Genomic DNA, 18,862 nt, shown 5'->3' on the forward strand with positions numbered 1-18,862 from the left:
TCGACTTCCCCTGTAAGGGAAACTCCTCTTGCAAACGGGAGATACTATAATCCAGAACTATTATGGTATGCTATCTCGATTACGACATAAATGTTCTGCCCCTCCTACTACTAGTACCACGGGAACGCACATAAAAGGCAACAAACAGAACAGGTAAAAATCTGTGAAACACCTTAGCGCTTCTGGAAGACTTTACGAACTGTCACGTTTCAGCTGCATCACTCTCCAACGAGCCTATATCAACAATCATTAAACACTAACTTGCATGATGTCATTCGGTGGAAGCTCATTGATCGGAAATTGATCAAAATATGTTTCTTAAGATGAATAAGAAGATTATAGGAAACCCTTTTGGAGACCCTTCTGTTTAAGTTCCATAAGCTAGATATATATTTGTATTTGTCTTGTATAATTGTACTAAAAACTATGTGTTGATATACTGTTTGTCATAAATGACATGTACATGATCCTATCTGATGTAACGGAATTAAGCAGAAATAAATCAAATCAAATCAAATCAAATTATAGGAAAAAAAAACAGTGATCAGATTGAAAGAGATACACGTGGCACCGATTAGATTTTCGTGTAGGTATTTATAAGCAAACGAAAACAAACTAAGATTGGGATTTCATCTCTCCAAGACCAGACACAATTTTGCGGAAAGCTAGCTTTCATCCCTCGTTCAAATCACGGTGGGCGTGTCTGAGAGATGGCTTATCACCAAAACATGTGTTATGATCTTTATGTGAACAATATCAATTTGTCCAGCAACATGTGGTATTTGTGGAGAGTTAAAGGGGCAATACAGACATTTTTTAATAATTTCGCATCATGTACATTAATCGACAGCTCCATGTATAGATTTGTGAAATTTATCGTGATCCTTGAGTAGAGAAACCAAAACTCTGAAAATCTTAAACAAATTACACTGAACAGCACTGTGTTTATGACATAGGAGCCTCACTTATTTCAGAAATTAAGCAGTGTAATTCCTTTACAATACCGCTTGCTAACAAGTTCACTTGTGTAGAATCTATATGCATACCTTCTTCTTTTGTTCTGCTTCCTTGAGGCCCAACTCATGCATTCGTATGGTGCTGAGGCTGCCATGTCATCATCCTTGTTCATTGCAATTTGTTATAAATTTTGAAAACATTATTTTTCTCATCCCAATCACTGTGAATTCTAAAAATATGTATGACTAATTTATAGTTGTTCAAATACAAAAGTCTGAAAATCATCCGGAAGCTGCCTAGATTGAATTAGAATTAGAATTTGAAGAGTGATTCCCAAATACATAGATTATCGAATAACTGAGCGAGGAGATGACAAGATCACAACCCTTAATTGATAGATAAATAATGTTATAGACAGTGATAACTGCTAAGTTGACGGTAGACTGCTGTCACATGATCTCCAGAACCCTGCCAGTACTACAAAACTGCATGCAATAAGCATTCGTATCAGGTAGGCCCTATGTAGTATCTGTTACTATAATGCATAGGTGGCAATGCATATAGTCAGCTGAAAAACGCATCAACGCAAATTAATGATCAAGGTAGAAGGAAATTGTAATGATTACTAAATTATGCATTCACAGTGCGTGCGATACTCTTGACTGGTTCATACGACATGACATGCTCCATTTGTTATAGCAAATGCAATATACGTAAAATAATTCTCCGCGAAAGAATCCATTGATACAGCGCAACGAGGAGCGGTAGACTAATGTATATTTGATCGAAACAGTATGCTCACTATTTCAATAATTATGCACAAAATTGGCAGGAAATACCCTCATGTTTTTTTAGGTCAATATCTGTCAAATTGTTTATTCTGACGTTTCTTGTTTGTTTTTTTTTTAGGGGGGGAGGGAGAGTAAAATATACCATTAGTAATGTTATATATGGATGATATTGTTGCCCCTGTTGCCTTCTAAAGGGGCTGCTAGCAACCCACTGTTATTTGATTATCCTAGCAAATAAAAACAATTTCTGTGTATCATTTATCATATTGTTCCGCTACTGTGACATCATGAATTGTTGTCTTCCTCTCATTCAGCGATGACACTAGGCCTACATTGGTCTGATCAAAACTTTCTAAATTCTTTTGAACGAATCGTTTGATCTTACCCCAAGCTTTTCACTGATATTATTTATAATCACGTTCTTCTGTAATCATCTAACACCCACGTAATATATTATCTTTCAGACAAAACAACCACTTTGATTGTTCCGTTCTACCACTTTGACAGATCCATCATTTCATATTTTATCTTTCAGACAAAACAACCACTTTGATTGTTCCGTTCTACCACTTTGACAGATCCATCATTTTGCACATACCTTGCGGTGAGCAATACCAAGAAGCAAACGGGGGGGGGGGGGGGGGGAGGAGGGGGTCCGCGGACATTGTTATCACTGTCAAATTGTGCTGCTTTTCCCGAATCATGCATGTGTCTGTGTGTGTGTGTGTGTGTGTATGTGTGTGGGTATTATGTTATGTGTCCATTTCATGTGTGCGTGTCTGTGTGTATGTGTATATCCATCTAGATGTTCCGTTCACCAATGTCATTCATCAATGTCGATTCTATGACTATCTGCTGATTTACATCTGAGTATCCTCAACAAATCAGTGTCATTAAAGCGCATTTACCCAGTCCAGATTCGTTTATGTCAAGAATGTGAATTATACATTATTTGATATGGTTATATGAGCGCTGTGCTGCTAAACTTAGCGTCGCAGCCCAGCAGCAGCTCCGCGGAGCGTCTTGGTACCATAGCAACAGCGTCTCGGCACCATAACAACCAGGGTCATGCTCTCTGCTCACCCGACGTCCGCGAAACGGGAAAGAGACAAAACCATATCGCACAAGAGTTGATCTCGTAAACCTGGGAGAAACATTCTTACTCAGTAGCGGATCCAGAGAGAGACGCACACCGGGCGCTCGTCCCTTCCTCATATTGGTCAAAACAAAGAAATAAAAAGGAAAAAATGGGGGGGGGGGGGGGTGGTGCGTGCGCCCCCTTTAATTCTATAGAGGCGTCTCCCCTTAAAGGAATTCCTGGATCCTCCCCTGTTATCCGTAATCCTGTTTGTTTGCTTCGTGCTCAATGTTCAGTTCGTGGATCCAGGTTGAACTTCCCGTGCTGAGTCGGCCTTGACAATGATTTAATAGCTGTTGGTTGTGGAGACGAAGCCTCCGCAGGCTGTAAACTGAAGAATATATCTTTACGAGCACGGAGTACTCCATCACATATCGTTTTCGTAGCTCTTCTCACCTTGGTTCACAGCAGATATTAATATCAACAACAATTCAATATGATATACAGGGTTTGACATTAGCGGAGGCCCGCTGGCCTGGGGCCACGAGAAATAGATGTCGGACCACCATTTAAAAGAACAAGAAAAAGAAAAAGTAGATATGTTTAGGTGGCCCGATTACGACGCCACAATTTGTGAATGTGTAGATTGTTTTTATGTGTGTGTGTTTTTTTTCCTCTCACGCAAAAAAAAGGGGGAGAATAATTCGCGTTCAGATGCCGTGATTAGAATACAAGATAGTTTTCACGACCGAATTTAATCCATTTTACAGAAAAATTCAGGCAATTACCTTTTTTCTAGTTTTATCCTCCCTATAAAAGAAGTACATTCACCTAAGTCTATGTATGTATAATATATATACATGTGGTTAACTTAGTGTTTTAGTCATCAAAATTCTGTTATCACACCTGCCAATTTCACATTATCATTAATAATGATTATAACATTTTCTTGAATGACTTCGCTTTATAATATTCTTATATTATTTCTTAATTCTTAGTCATAGTACGTGGTATTTGAACCATGTTATTATTCCTGTCAATATCGACATACTTTTTTATGGTTTATTATATTGTTTTGAAATTTCGTTAAATCATTTATTTGTTATATTTTTCTTTATCTTTCGGACCACCAATTACACCCCTGTGACTTATATATATATATATATATATATATATATATATATATATATATATATGTATATAATCAAATCCAAGTTGTTTAATACAAAAGTAGACAGAAATATGTCTAATGAGATCTGTAAAGAAGTTTCTATGAGGGTTTTTCGTACTTTTTTCATTTCTCCCTCTCCCACTAGATCACGCTGTATACGTGGAACATTCTTCGTAAACTCCGCTTCAGAACACTACATAGACATTGATATCATAAAGATTTAGTACCGATGCATGAATTCGACCCGAGGTCAAAGATACAAAGGTCACAGCCGCAATGTGGGGGAGAGCATGTTGGTGGTAGAGTGAATGCTGTGGTGAAAACTGTCATTTAAAGAAAATAATGGCCAGAAATCATGTAATGCACAGTCTCTGTTTGTTTGTTCTTTTTTCCCCCTGTTTTTAAAGCATAAGCTGGCATAAAATTGACTGAAATATGTCTGCTTATTATTTTCAAATTCAAGTTGATTTATTTCACTTCCAACAAACAAATAATAAGAAATATATGCAAAGAAACGCTCATATACACAGACGTCATGAAATCAGTACCACAATGAAATGAACAGAATAACATTGTAACAGAGATACAGGTAAATTATCAGCAGAGATACAAATAACTGTTACGTCACTGTGGTAAATGCATAAACAATATTGCTGGAAATGGAGGGGACTGGTAAAAAGCAGAGCTTGGAGAATGCAGTCCCCTCATAGAGAAAAAAATATAATTGCAAAAAACAACAACAACAACAACAATAACAACAAATTTCCCTAAGCGGTAGCAAAAAAAAAAAAAGACAGACAGAGTAATACACACATACACGCACACATACGGACGCACATTTACAAACACGTGGCGGCTCTCTTGTAAGGAAAAATTGATGAGAGGATAGAAAGATATAGTAGTGAAGAAGATAGTAAGTCCGAGGTGGACAAAGCGGGGGGGGGGGGGGAGGAGAGGGAAATGGTGGGTCATAACCAGGGCACTGGAGTCACAGAAGCACGGGCTCGCTGATGAGCAAAGAGTAGTGAGAATAACAAAGCAACAACAACTTTGAAAATCAAAAGTAAAAAAAAGAAGAATGAATTATTATGCTGCATACGAAGTTTTTAGATGATTCTTTAACTTTAAAGAAAATGTATAAAAACTTAAAGTTTCTTTTATATCATTATCCAGAGAATTCCAGAAATTTGGTCCAGAAAAGGAGAATAAAGATTTTGCAAAAACCGTTCATTCTTTAAAAACATGGAATCAAACACAAGGGGGAGAGAATGGTCGGTGAGTTTATACATAAATTGTCCTAATTGCAAACGATAGAATTCATACATTTTCTAAATATCATTTTCGTGGAATAAATTATTAGTATGACTTCTCCACGATTCGTGACAAATGATACGTGTAATTTTTTCTGTAATAATAATATTCTTTCTGTATAAGTAGAAAAAGTGCTTCCCCATGCAAGTATCCCATAATTTAAGTAAGGTAGTATCAAAGTAGAATATAACATAAAAAGTACATTTTTGGGAAGATAAAATTTAACTTTGTTTATAACACCTATATTCTTTGAAATAACACGACATACAGAATCAATATGCGAACCCCAGGTAAGTTTATTGTCCAGGATCAAACCTAAGAATTTGATGGAAGAAACTTCTTCTATGATCGTGTCTTCCAGGAAAATATTTCTCGGTAAATTTTCCAGCGAATTACTGAACAGCATGCATTTAGTTTTTTGCAAATTTATTGATAATTTGTTCGCTCTTATCCACTGAAGTAACTTCATTAATTCTCTATTTAGGATATCAATTAATCGATCAGGATCAGGATCAAATAAAAACACATTAGTATCATCCGCAAATAATAAGAAAGAGAGGATGTTTGAAAAATTTGACATATCATTAACATAGAGAATGAATAAAAGGGGACCTAGTAAGCTTCCTTGAGGAACACCACAGCTAACATTTTGCGTAGTCGATGCATGTCCGTTGATAAATACAAATTGTTTTCGATTAGTAAGATAACTCCTGAACCACTCCAAGGCCTTTCCTCTGATACCATAATGTGATAATTTGTGAAGTTAGAATAGGGAAAGGGAAGGGAAAATATGAAAATAAATTGAACTGCACTGAACTGAACTGAAGATGACGGGAAAAGGGTGAAGGAAATAAAATGATTTGGAGGGTCAAAATCAACCTACGCGATTCACTAAAGATGCTCGCTGAGGTAAAGAGAAAAAGAGAGAGAGAAAAAAATTTGATATGAAGGTTTATGATAAAAATAATTAAAATTAGGGCAAACAAGATATATAACTCATTCTACTGTATAGGAATTTCAGAAACATTTCTTTAACTTAAAGTGAAAGTATTGAAACGTAACTTTTTTTTTTCATACGGTTATTAAGAGGATTCCAAAATTTAGGGCCAGAAAAAGAGAATATAGATTTCCCAAAAATAGAACACTTCTCCATGATTATCTCCTGGATTTTATTTCCCACTCTAAAATCATCAAACCAAAATTCGGATGTTGCTTGTCTCTGATCATAATTATTTCTATGTGCATCAAATCTGTGCCATAATGCATCTGTTCTTATGTGTGTGTGTGTGTGTGTGGTTTTAGGGACTAGTGGGATGGTTGTTCTATTATGGTAGATGTTGATCTCGTTATTTTCTTTAGTCCGAATATTACCAGGGTAGAATTAATAATTACCTGGACCAGGGAGGTGTTGAGAGGGAAACCCGTCTGTCGAAGACGGCATTGTGTGCCTAGCAATACGCCAAGGATTTCCAATCCACCAACTTGTTTAGTATTGACCCGTCGGTCACCCCCTTTGAGATTTTACCTCCGTTCGCATTTTGAGGGCGACGACAATGATTTTAGCAGTTCTGTGACCGTATACGCCATTTGTATGTCTATTACAACAGGTTTTTTGTTTTGTTTTGTTTTGTTTCCTTAAAGGAGACACGAGGTCGTACATTCGCTAACGCAGTGGCGGTTGATTATACCATGGATGCAGAAGAGAGTTCTCTCTTCCATTTCTCTACAGATTAAACAGCTACGTGTTACTGGACCCCGGATCAAGGCATCCTTATTGTTGGACAAAACATCAACAAAGAGAATCAACAAGAGTGAAAATAAAGCAACAACATGCCACCTCCCTCCCTCCCTCATTTAGTGTCTTACATGAAAAATTATGAAAAAAAGAAGAAGAAGAAAAGATGTCTTTGAATGGAGAAAACATGACCACTACAATATACACATGCAGTCACATTACCTGTCTACTTTCCTCGTATGTTTTAAGTTCGTCACGAAGAAGTTTCATTGGTAGCATCCACATCATGCGTACTATAGCATCGGTGATGATGTCATACATTTCGTTATTATCATTATTATCATCATTATCATCATTTTTTTCAAAGCTAACTCGAAAATGATGTGGCTTTCCTTTTGTTTTCTAACTGAAAATGCAGTGAAGCAATCAAACTAAAATTCATGTACGGTAATTGTAATCTCATTTTATCAGTTTGTATTTTATCAACACGGCAGAGTTTTCTCCTCCTTTATACTATATACGAACAAAGACTAATGTATCTTTATCATTTCTAGCCAGCATCAACCGGATGAAAATTTTTCACAACCCATTTAGAAACAAAACACAAGATTTCCCTTTATTTGGAGAAAACCAGAGATCGTTGTTTGTCTTGTGGGTGTGGACCCATAGGACCGACGATCCTTTTTCGTCAAATGATAACGGATAACGACAATACATAGCAAAGCAAGAGCAGAGGTGTATTTTTGCCCCCCCCCCCCCCCCCCCATATGAAGCATGACCAGTAATATATATGAGGGAGGGAGAGAGAGAGGGGAAGATATGAATAGAAACAGGGGAGAGAGTGGGGAAGAGAGACACGGTACAGGAAATACGATTTGTCAAAATCACATCGCAAACGATGATTGATCACAAACACGATATCTAAACACTCACTAACATACCTTTGTGTCTCGATTGGTGTTTTTTTCCCAAGATTTCCAAGCAGAACTAGACGCCTGGTTATTTCCAATCTGATGCTTACTGTCCTAGATATGTAGGCCTACTTAAAATACAGTTCAAAGCCCTGTTAAACAAACGTTTTATAACATGCTTTCAAGCGACGTGTTGGTGATCAGAGCGAGATTATTACAATCTACAATGTATTGCTAAACCGCATACAAATGACATTTCAGATCCACACTTACACTGTACAATCACTCCGTACCACTTTGTGCAGCACACATGCTATTCAAAAACAGCTATGTTTAAAGGGATAGTATAGAGTATTGGCAGAGATGAGGATGACGACCAAGAAATCACTTATATAACACAGAGCATACCATTCTTAGAGAAATTCAAAGTTTATTTGATTAAAATCGGGTTTGGAATGGCAGAAACATCCAAAAACAAAGTAATACAAAGCAATCGTAATAAAAGGTGGGTCGCACCTTTCATTAGGATTGCTTTGTTAAGGATATCTCAGCTATCTCCAACCAAGTTTCATCAAATAAACATTGAATTCCTCTTGGAATCGCATGGTCTTTCATATTCCATGAGAGGTTTTTCATTATCTCACCAAAAATGTTAGAAACCTGCAGTTGTATCTCAACCAAAACTATACAATCCCTTTAAACCAGGTGGGACTCCCACCTCCTTGATTAAACGTTTCCGCCTTCTACCAGAACCCATCTTACACATTACACCATGGTCGGAGAGGAACTCTGTGGATACAGTGCCTGACTCAAGGACGCGGTGCCTGGCTCAAGTGCAGGACTAGGCCACTCTTGAATCCTAAACCTTCGTTTTGACAGCGACACCTGCTGTAGATGTTGACCATTACTAACATGATCTTCTACTTCCGAAATTTTATCAAAATTCAGTTAAAAATGTGAACTTGTCTCACTGATAACTCGCAAAATGAATGCGACGTCCTGGATTGATCGAGTTGGACTTGGATTGTGCCACATTTACCTAACGCAAAACCTGATTCACGACTTTGCTTTGCCCCCAGACCATCGTTTGGATCGTCATTAAACTTTGACACGCATGTGAGATGAATGGTTTTCTTCATCAAGACGAACGTCCCATCGGGGAAAACCCAGAAGGTGCCAGGCGAGCGTATTATACCTCCTTGGGAAAACTCGGCGGCGTTGCCCGGGAGATGCGTGGGTCTACATGCGTGCCCTCCCCCGTACACCCATCGCCTCAAGTGTTTGCAGATGGTCAGAATTATCTTCAGAGCAAAACGTTGAAAGATCAGAGGAAGGTGCCTCCAGAGCAAATGGATCTCACATTCAGAGTTCTTATAGGATTAATACGTGTCTATTTCCTACCTAAAAAATAGTCAAAAGACAAAGTGACAAGCGATAAAAATTTATCTGTCTACAATCTAACAATCTAGAAGGCATTACTCTGAAGAAAACACCTGAAAAATTCAAGGCAGTTTTTCGATGAATTTACAATGAATATCGCGACTCCAATTTGAGCAGTATGTATTTTATAGTCACGTGATGACAAATAAGGTAGTGATGAAGATTGTTATTGTTGGAGTTACTGTTCGTAGGATCTAGTGTTAGTGGCAGTCGTGGTGTCTGTGCTAATGTACTAGTGAGGGTGGTAATGATGCTGTTGACGATGGTGGTAATGCCAATGGTCGAGATAGTATGCCACGAATGTACGGCCTACTCGTTGCAGAGTCGAGGATTGGGATTTTAGTGGTTTATAGTGGACAGGTGTAGGGTGGCGCTGGTATAAGCTAGATTGGTGATACTGCTCTCGGAATATCGCACAGAGCTTTGGCGATGGCACATTATACACGTTTGGACGTCGTAACAAAGTGTGGTGTCGAAAATGGCATCGGTAACACCAATCATCAAAAATAAGGTTAATGGTAGCAATGCCTTCATATTTGCGTTTGTCATAATGGCCATATTATTGTCGTCGGCCATAATGACTATACGGCCATTAGCAGTGTGATCATATGTGTCAGCGGTCACGTGGTCCTGCCATAGGGCGTTAAACTTGTTATTTTGTCCCAACGTTCAGTCAACGCGTTCAGTTGTCTTATATTCATTTAATGACGTGTCTTCGTTAGGTTAGAAGACAACAATAGAATAAAACAAATAGAAATGAATCCATTATGATGACAATGAATTTACAATCAAGCAAGTATATATCGGTTTAGTGAGTTCAAGAAATAAAAATTAAAATTGAAGAAAGGAAGAATCAATGAGGGAAAAGGGGGAGTGGCAGTTTAGAGAGAAGGAGGACCAATAGAACCCGCGACACTCCTGTTCCCCGTAGACTTTTTGCAGGAACTTACAGGATTCCTGGATCACTACAATGTATAGTGACAACGTGCTACAAGGGAGAGACTGCGCAAAATCTCAAGGAGTGAGAAACATACTTGTCGCGTCACCATGATGCTTGATAGAGACACTGAACACAATTCTTTCTGGTATTGCCGAATTCTCAAGACTCCGAGCTTTCCAGTGAATTCTCCTCCCTCCGCCCCCCCCCCCCATTTCTTGCTAAAAACCGACCACAGAAACAGATAGGAATTCCCCCAGGTAGAACAAAGGCATAGGCTTGCGAGCAAAGCGAATCTGGAAATTAAGATTAGGTTTTTCAAACTTTAAGTAGAGCCGAAGACCCATGGAAAGACGTCAATAAACCTGCAAATTTCAACTTTTCAATATATCCGTCGACCTTTTAAAATTGGACAGAAACAGTTCAGACATCACAACTTTTTTTTTTTTCCTGCCAAATCAGCCTTTTAGGTGTTTCTGTCTGCGGCAGGGTTACCAAGACAACGAGTCGCGATCAATGATGAATGATAGGTATACCACCCTAATTCAATCTAAAGAAAACGAAACTGAAGTAACTGACGTCTACCAGTATGCAAATGTGAATGAATAATGTAATTTTAGGCAAAGGGTGTAGGCCGACGCACCTTTCATGTAATAGAAGAACATTATATTTGCCCGTTTGGATACCGACCTCTGGGTACGTTTGGATGAAAGAAAAATGTCATAAATTACATTTTGGCTTCTACTTTCTTTCAATCCCTACAGACTACATAGAAGGCCTACTCCCAATACGATTTTGGCACGGATACACACACACTCCACAATCTGGTGTCACTCCCCAAAGATGTAACATATGAGACACGTAAAAACCTCGTCGCCACAATAAGAGATAGATGAAAGTCCGTGTTTGGTATCGGCGGGATAGGGGAGAAAGAAAAAAAAGAAAGTGAAATACTGGCAGGGTTTACTCTCGACCTTTTACGCGGAAGCTCATGAGTGCCAATGAGGAGACAAAATGATATATCCCGCTCTCGAACAGTTTCGGTTCGAGGAGGCGAGATCAGATATCTAGTCTTTTCGACTTCTTGGATCCGAGAAAGCAAGAAGACAAGATCTAGTAGTCATATCTGTAATGCCTTCGCCTTTTGATCTGAGACCCAAGAAGTCAATAAGAAAGGAAAAGAAAAAAAAAGAGAAAAGAAAAGGAAGAAGCGAGAGAACATTGGTCGAAACATGCAGGTGGTCTCACGAGCTGTACGGCGTACAGATGGTTGGAAGAGGAATGGAGCCAAGAAAGAGGAACCCGCCCGGAATTGAAATATTTTCACGAAAACACTTCCTTTTTCTAGAATATTAAAGATCGTCCTTCTTTAAAGAGGATGGCTAGTAACTGATCAGTGGGAATCAGAGGGAATGCTGGGGGATTATTGTTCTAATCCTCGTGGGATTCATTTAAGAGAACATTACATATCTATTGTTGTGTGAAAATTATTTGCTTCAGAATTGTCTCATATTCAAGAAATGTGCAGTTCAATGTTTCCAGGTTAGCATGTCTGTACAGTGTCGGGGCGATCGCTAACGGGTCATTAACTGATCAGTTACTAGCCATCCTCTTTACGCGGGGCATCTCTCACGGCGAAAAGGCAAAGCTACACCGGGCAAACTTTAAACGCACACCTGCACCACACTTAGGCTGTTTTCAGTGCAGCTTCCAGTCATCTATGTGTTCGATGGAATCGACAGTCGAGCATGCCAGAAAAAGAAGAAGAAGAAGAAGAAAAAAGCAAGACAGACACAATCTCCACTGCAAGGAGGCAAGGAAACTCCTGGTATAATTATTAAAAAAAATAAACAAACAAACAAACAAACAAACCGGCAAGACCTTTTGCAACTGAATGCCGTACTCTCATAATCACATGCTTTGGCAATCAACGGCGTAATTCACCAATTGCAGATGAAACAAAAACCCAGCATTAGTACTTTAAAATAGTTCCAAAGTGTGAGTTAGGGATAGAAACAGTCACTGTAAAAATTTGAATCAGTATAATCGATGCTAAGTATTGTTAAATAATATACAAAATATGAACAATAGTTACAATAAAAACGTTTCCACACTAAACCGTCTACAGTTATCTCCTAACATCTTAGGCTTTATCGAGACAGTTTTATAAATGATAGGATGTTTTGTAGTACAACAGACCTACACATATGCATTAAATAGTCTAGTGGGATTTGGGGAAAATATGACTGTTAGAGGCATTTTTTAGTAAAAGTTGGGAACCGGTCTATTTTGAATAATTCAAGTACGCTGAATCCAAAAATGCCGGTTCCCAAGCGGAATTTTGAGTCTAAGAGCATCTAATTTGCATAAACAAAATGGCCGCCAATTCATTGCTTTTTAAGGTGTTTCGATGATCTAATTTTCATATCATCTCCCTAGACATGCAGAAATAGTAGTAATTTCAGAAATTAAGGTGCAAAGACAAAATCTAGGTCATCATTTGTTCATAGCTTTCACTTATATATGCAAATTAAGAAGTGAAATATGCAAATTAGGCGTTGCCGCTGATACAGTAATGCATTACCGCATATATATGCACATGTATAGTACGTGTTCACTTCTGTTTCTAATCATTTTAACAAGTTACCGGGCAAACAAAAAGTACTTTTTGTCGCCGGAGTCGAATCAAAATAAATCAATTCAAAAGAATTCAATCAATTCAAAAGAATTCAATCACACTTATGCAAATATCTATTCAAATTGGTACACAAGAGGATACATAACTGGCAGGATTCTGGATTCTACAACGCATTGCTGCAATATATGGATCTGAATCATAATTCTGAAGATAGTTGTCATTGTATCAAGACCGGTTCACGATTTCTAGTGCGCTAAAGAGATACAAGAACCAACCTTATGTATTAAAACAAAACATGCATCTCATTTACATAATAAATTATGCAAATATTTTTCCATTTTCTCAACATATTTTCCCCTAAAACAAAGTTTTGCTATTAAAATGTAACTTGGCGTAGTGAAAAATATAGATATGCTATCGGTCAAACAAAGTGTTCATGGTGTCATTTGAGTCCGAGGAAAATCGAGTGTTGGAATCAACCAATTCAGAATAAAAAAATGAATAACAATATTTGTAATAACGTATGCAAATTGGTACGCAAGAGGCTTTACTACGACAGGCTTCGAGATTCTACAACGCATTGCCGCGATATATGAATCTGAATCATTATAGTTATAATATCAAGACGTAAGTTGATGATTCTTTTGTGATAAAGGAGATACAAGAAAAAAACACAGTTATTAGAAATACCCCAATAATCTAATTTGCATATAGATTATACAAATTTTCTATGGATATATTCCCTAAAACAAAGTCTTGCTAACAAAATGTACCTTGGCGTACTAAAACGCAGCTAAGATATCGGGCAAACACGTTGCACATAATGATGTCGTCAGAGTCCGAAGTAAATCAAGTACTGGAATCAATCAATAAAGGAGAACTGAATGATACTAAAATGAAATATGTTTGCAAATTGATATTCAAGAGGCCGTAGACCAAGCAGGTTTCGAGCTTCTACAACGCACTGCCGCAATATAAGCATGAATATGTTTCATAACAGTTATAACAATATCAAGACCTGTTAATGATTCCTGGAGTGATTAAGAGATGCAAAAATTAACTGCAACTAGTAAACAACACACATCTATTATCTCATTTGCATAATAAATTATGCAAATATTCACCCATTTTCTATATGCATATTCACTACCAAAACAAGGTCTTGCCATCAAAGTTATCGAACAATCACATCACTATACATTACTCTATGGATTAGTGCAAGGTCGCTTTTTCCACCCTGTACTTTGTCGTTTTCATTGGATAGATTTGTTTATAATTATTTTCAATCTGTTGAATTTAAAATCAAGTGGCAATTTCATAAATCTCGTTATAATTTATGTTTTTTTTTTTTTAATCTATCTCTTCACCCACTCTGCAGGCTCAAGCATAAAAAAAAATTGTAAGAAAAATCCTGGTATCTCGGACAGTGTCGGAAACAGAAACGTAGGATGAACTTTGTAATTCTAGTCATCAACACCTATATATTTTGGCTGAAAAGATTCATAATCTGAGTCAAAAAGTCTATTTCTCAATCGAACTAAATTGATCTGCATTCATGCAAGGTTTGCATCATCACATTGTTGCTAACATGCACACACTGCTGTACATCGTAGGCCTAATTTGTGACATTTGCATCGAAATGTTCTGCAATGCTTTCGCATGCACATGAAATCACCTCAAGGCAAATTTGCAGGATTGGAGCTAGATATATCAGTTGTACAGGCTGTAGATTAGATCAAAACGTTCCCATCCAATGTCTACTGGTGAAGAAAGATCAGGGCCCCGTTGCAAGAAACTTTGCGTTTAAACGCAACTTGCAAATGATTGTCACTGGCCAATCAAAATCATTGTTGCATGCATGTCTTCTTAATAGGGCAGACCCTGAGCCAATCAGAATGGGTGTTTCAAAATTAGCAATTATTTGCAATTGATTGCAACTTTCTTGCAACGGGAACCAGGTCTGGCACAGTGAGCAGGATTTTCTTCCTTTTTTATTTTTTTTAAAGATACTGGAGTATTGTCGTTGGACTGCTTTTCGAGCGTCCAGTATACTTTTGTCGGTAAAATGGCGGAACATATTTTGTGCCAAACGAGCTTGTGTGATGCATCTTTTGAATCGAATATAAGTTTATTCTTATAAAGACGACTGATAACAACCATGTTCTTGGAACCCTTTAGTTTTTTTCTCGTACAAGCAGCATCCTTGATGATTGTGAGTCATTGTGAGTGCTACTGTCAGCATCAGTCTGGCAGAAAAAGCACAACTCCAGTATCTATACGGAAGAAGGCATCTTTAAGGTAGCTATCGGATAGATGTTATCTCTCAAGGGAACAAAAGTAACTTCATGTTCGCAAGGTAATGGAAAACCCAGGTCCTCCATGAAAAGATCCATATCCTAATTCTTGGGCAGAAATTCAAGTGACAATGTGGATATTCAAAAACTATACTTGATAAACCATATAATGAGAGGCAAAATGGCGTCCATTTACGTCTGATATGAAGTGGAATCATCTGTATGTAACATGGTTTCTAATGAGTATTAATTATTCCTTATATCTTACAATCTGCTGGCCCTTAAAGCTATAGAGGTCTGTTTGCTAAGAATGTCATTTCTATGATCTGATATCAGAAGTCAGACAGACAAGGGAGCGTGGCGTCGTCCAGTTAAGAATAAATTGAAATGCATCATACTTGTTGGTTATCACTGGCGGCATGTTATCCAAGTATACTGAAAACAAAAACAAAAAGGAACAGGAAGGTGTAAACCCCTTATTTCGCAGATTGCACTGGCCGATGCAATTTCAGAGTTCGAACTGTCTTGGAAGTTGACTAAGTTACATTCTTATAACAGATGTAGGCCTAGAAGGATATAATATAGGTGGATGTGTGCCACACGTCTTTTTTTTTTCCATTTCTTCTCACTCACTGCTATTCTAACATCGTTATTAAAGTTTATCATGATAAGGCGCGGTCAGAGTGGTAAAAGATCGCAAAGTTTAAGATCGCGACGTCTTCATGATCTTTTGTTGTCCGGTCACACTGGCAAGAGATCGAGAAGTTTGGAGAGGACAGCACTATAAAATGAAATATCCCTAGTTGTAGTGGGAAGTTTCGCGGAAAGTTTGCAGTCACACGCACTTGAAAAACTTCAAGATCTTAAAGACTGCGATCTGAAACTTTTCGATATTTTGCCAATTTGGCCGCGCCTTTTGAGATCTTGGAGATCGCGATCTTAAACTTCTTGATCTTTTGCCAGTGTGTGATCGCGGCTATTCTACAAACTTAACTTTCCAATGGATCCTTATCCAGTCTTATATATGTAACGGACTTGCAACATAATTTTGTTTATTCATTGGGGCATCAATAATGTTTGTTGTGACATTAAAGGTATTTTTCGTCGACTTGACAAAACAACCCCCCCCCCAAAAAAAAAAACACTTCATAAGACAAAATAGAATAAAACCACCTATCCATTTCAACCTATAGACGAATGTTTGTTATATATAATCATATGTAATCTTTATTATCATATATATATATATATATATATATATATATATATATATATATGATTACCATGCTCTGGTTAACTGGGAAATAGAAATTCCGTGCTAATGCTATAGATTTGCATATTGGAACAATACAATAATGGATGTTGCATATGAATAAAATGGCACTGTTCGATGACATTTCCCCCCCCCCCCCCATAAAAAGTTGAGTCATGATCCGTGTAGAGAGAGTTTTCATCAACTCGTTTTGCGATTATCAATGTACTAAAAATATTTTGCATGATATTAACAATTTTATGGCAATATTGCAGCTATCTTGTATGTATTATGCAAATTAGATTTTAAAGTTCATTCGCTTGAAAAAGACCCGTTTTTTGTTTTGTTTTGGGGTTTTTTTGTTTTTTTTTTGTTTTGTTTTTTAGCCCTAGCGCAATCATTTTTGGTTAAGAATCGGGTTCCTAACTTGAATTCTTTAAAAAAATCCAAAAGGACCATTTCAAAGGATTTGAAAAATAAAATTTTACCAGGGTATATAGACTATTGAATGAACTGCATGCGCATAAAACTCATGAAGCCTGCATATGATTTGCATACCGATACAATATATGTATTTGCATTTATTTTGATACCACTGAGAAGGGATTCAGATTTCATCTAACCCTCCAAACCTTCAGGTGTATATATCTAATATTCTTAACTTCCCTCTCAAGAGAAAAAAATATAAAAAATCTTCCAGTGTTAATATATATTTATCTGCATATTTCAGTACTAATTTGCATGATTATGAAAGAAATATATTATTTAACACCTGAGAAACGTTTATCCCTCAAGTTGCTAATTCCATTCTATGTACATAGATTTCAAATCACTTTTTTCCAGCTCGTTTACAAAAAAAAATGTAGAAAATGCGTGTCTGGAATTCACAACTTCTGTGGCTGGGCAGCCATTTTGTTTATGCAAATTAGATGGTCAAGAGCGGTGAATTTTGCTTGGGAACCGGAGTTTTCCTACGTAACCCTCAAAACCTTAAAGTTTACATCTTTAGTGTTTAACTTGCCTCTCAAGAAAAACATTGTAACAATTACTCTCCAGTGTTAATATATATTTATCTGCATATGTCAGTACTCATTTGCATAATTATTAATAGAATATACTATTTACCATCTGAGAAACGTTTATCCCTCAAATTGCTTCTTCTATTATTTGTACAAAATATCAAATCACTTTTTTTCCAGCTCGTTTGCAAAGAATTTCTAGAAAATCCGTGTCCGAAACTGAATAACTGACAATTTCTGTGGCTGGGCAGCCATTTTGTTTATGCAAATTAGATGGTCAAGATCGGTGAATTTCGCTTGGAAACCGGAGTTTTCCCAACCCTCAAAACCTTAAAGTCTACATATTTAGTATTTAATTGTCAAAATTACTCTTCCAGTGTTAATGTATATATATATATATATATATATGCATATTTCAGTCCTAATTTGCATAATTATGAATAAAATATACTTTTTGCCACCTGAGAAACGTTTATTCCTTGTAAATTGGTAATTCTATTCTCTGTACAAACATTTCAAATCACTTTTTCCAGCTTGTTTGCAAAGAATTGCTAGAAAGTGCGTATCTGAAACTGATAATTTCTGTAGCTTGGCAACCATTTTGTTTATGCAAATTAGATGGTCAAGATCGGTGAATTGCGCTTGGGAACCGGATTTTTCGGATTCAGCATACTCAAATTAGGTAAAAGAGACCGGTTCCCAACTTTTACTCAAAAATGCCTCTAACACCATTTTAGAGAGCCCTTTTTCAGAAATCCCACTAGACTAAAATGGCATATCTTGAATTTTTAATAAATTATTGCTCCCAAAGGTAAACAGGACATTTTAACTGTTACTATACGGTTTTCTTTGCTAACAAACTACTTCTCCCCCCCCCCCCCCCCAGGTGACGTATACTAGAAGAACAATCCAATCAATTTAAGTCGATCATAAAATACCCCGTTTTTACCATCTAGATTCTTTTCGATCCTCTAGCATCTTCCTAAGCAACTCTTTGTTTCTCTCAGAAGATACTGATTCGCAAGAAGAGAATAAAATCGACAGCATAGCGATCGATGATAAAGATGCAATTTTCAAATTAACAACCCTGACAGACATCTATTTTTTCCTAATCCAACAAATGTCTGATATCCAGACTGGTTCGGATAACCATAGTCTATAGAAGTATATCTGAACAATCGCAGCACAAGAGTGATCCCACGGGACGGGTGATGTAGACTTTTGTATAATGTATACGACAGATTTGTACGAGTTATCCCAATATATCTTTTGTTTTTCTTTTTCGACTTTCAAGTTTCGTGAAAAGTCCAGTCATGTCTAATCCTGAA

General features: G+C 37.2%; 1 long non-coding RNA gene across 1 annotated transcript in view; it reads right to left on the bottom strand.

Moving 5' to 3' along the window:
• Positions 1-18,862, bottom strand: part of LOC139713209 (uncharacterized) — a 32,679-nt gene that overhangs the window by 13,100 nt on the left and 717 nt on the right. The window lies entirely within an intron of this gene.

The sequence above is a fragment of the Diadema antillarum genome, unplaced genomic scaffold, assembly GCF_040938485.1.
Source record: "Diadema antillarum isolate AM-2024a unplaced genomic scaffold, OU_Dant_1.0 seq00001926_RagTag, whole genome shotgun sequence".
NCBI lineage: Eukaryota > Metazoa > Echinodermata > Echinoidea > Diadematoida > Diadematidae > Diadema > Diadema antillarum.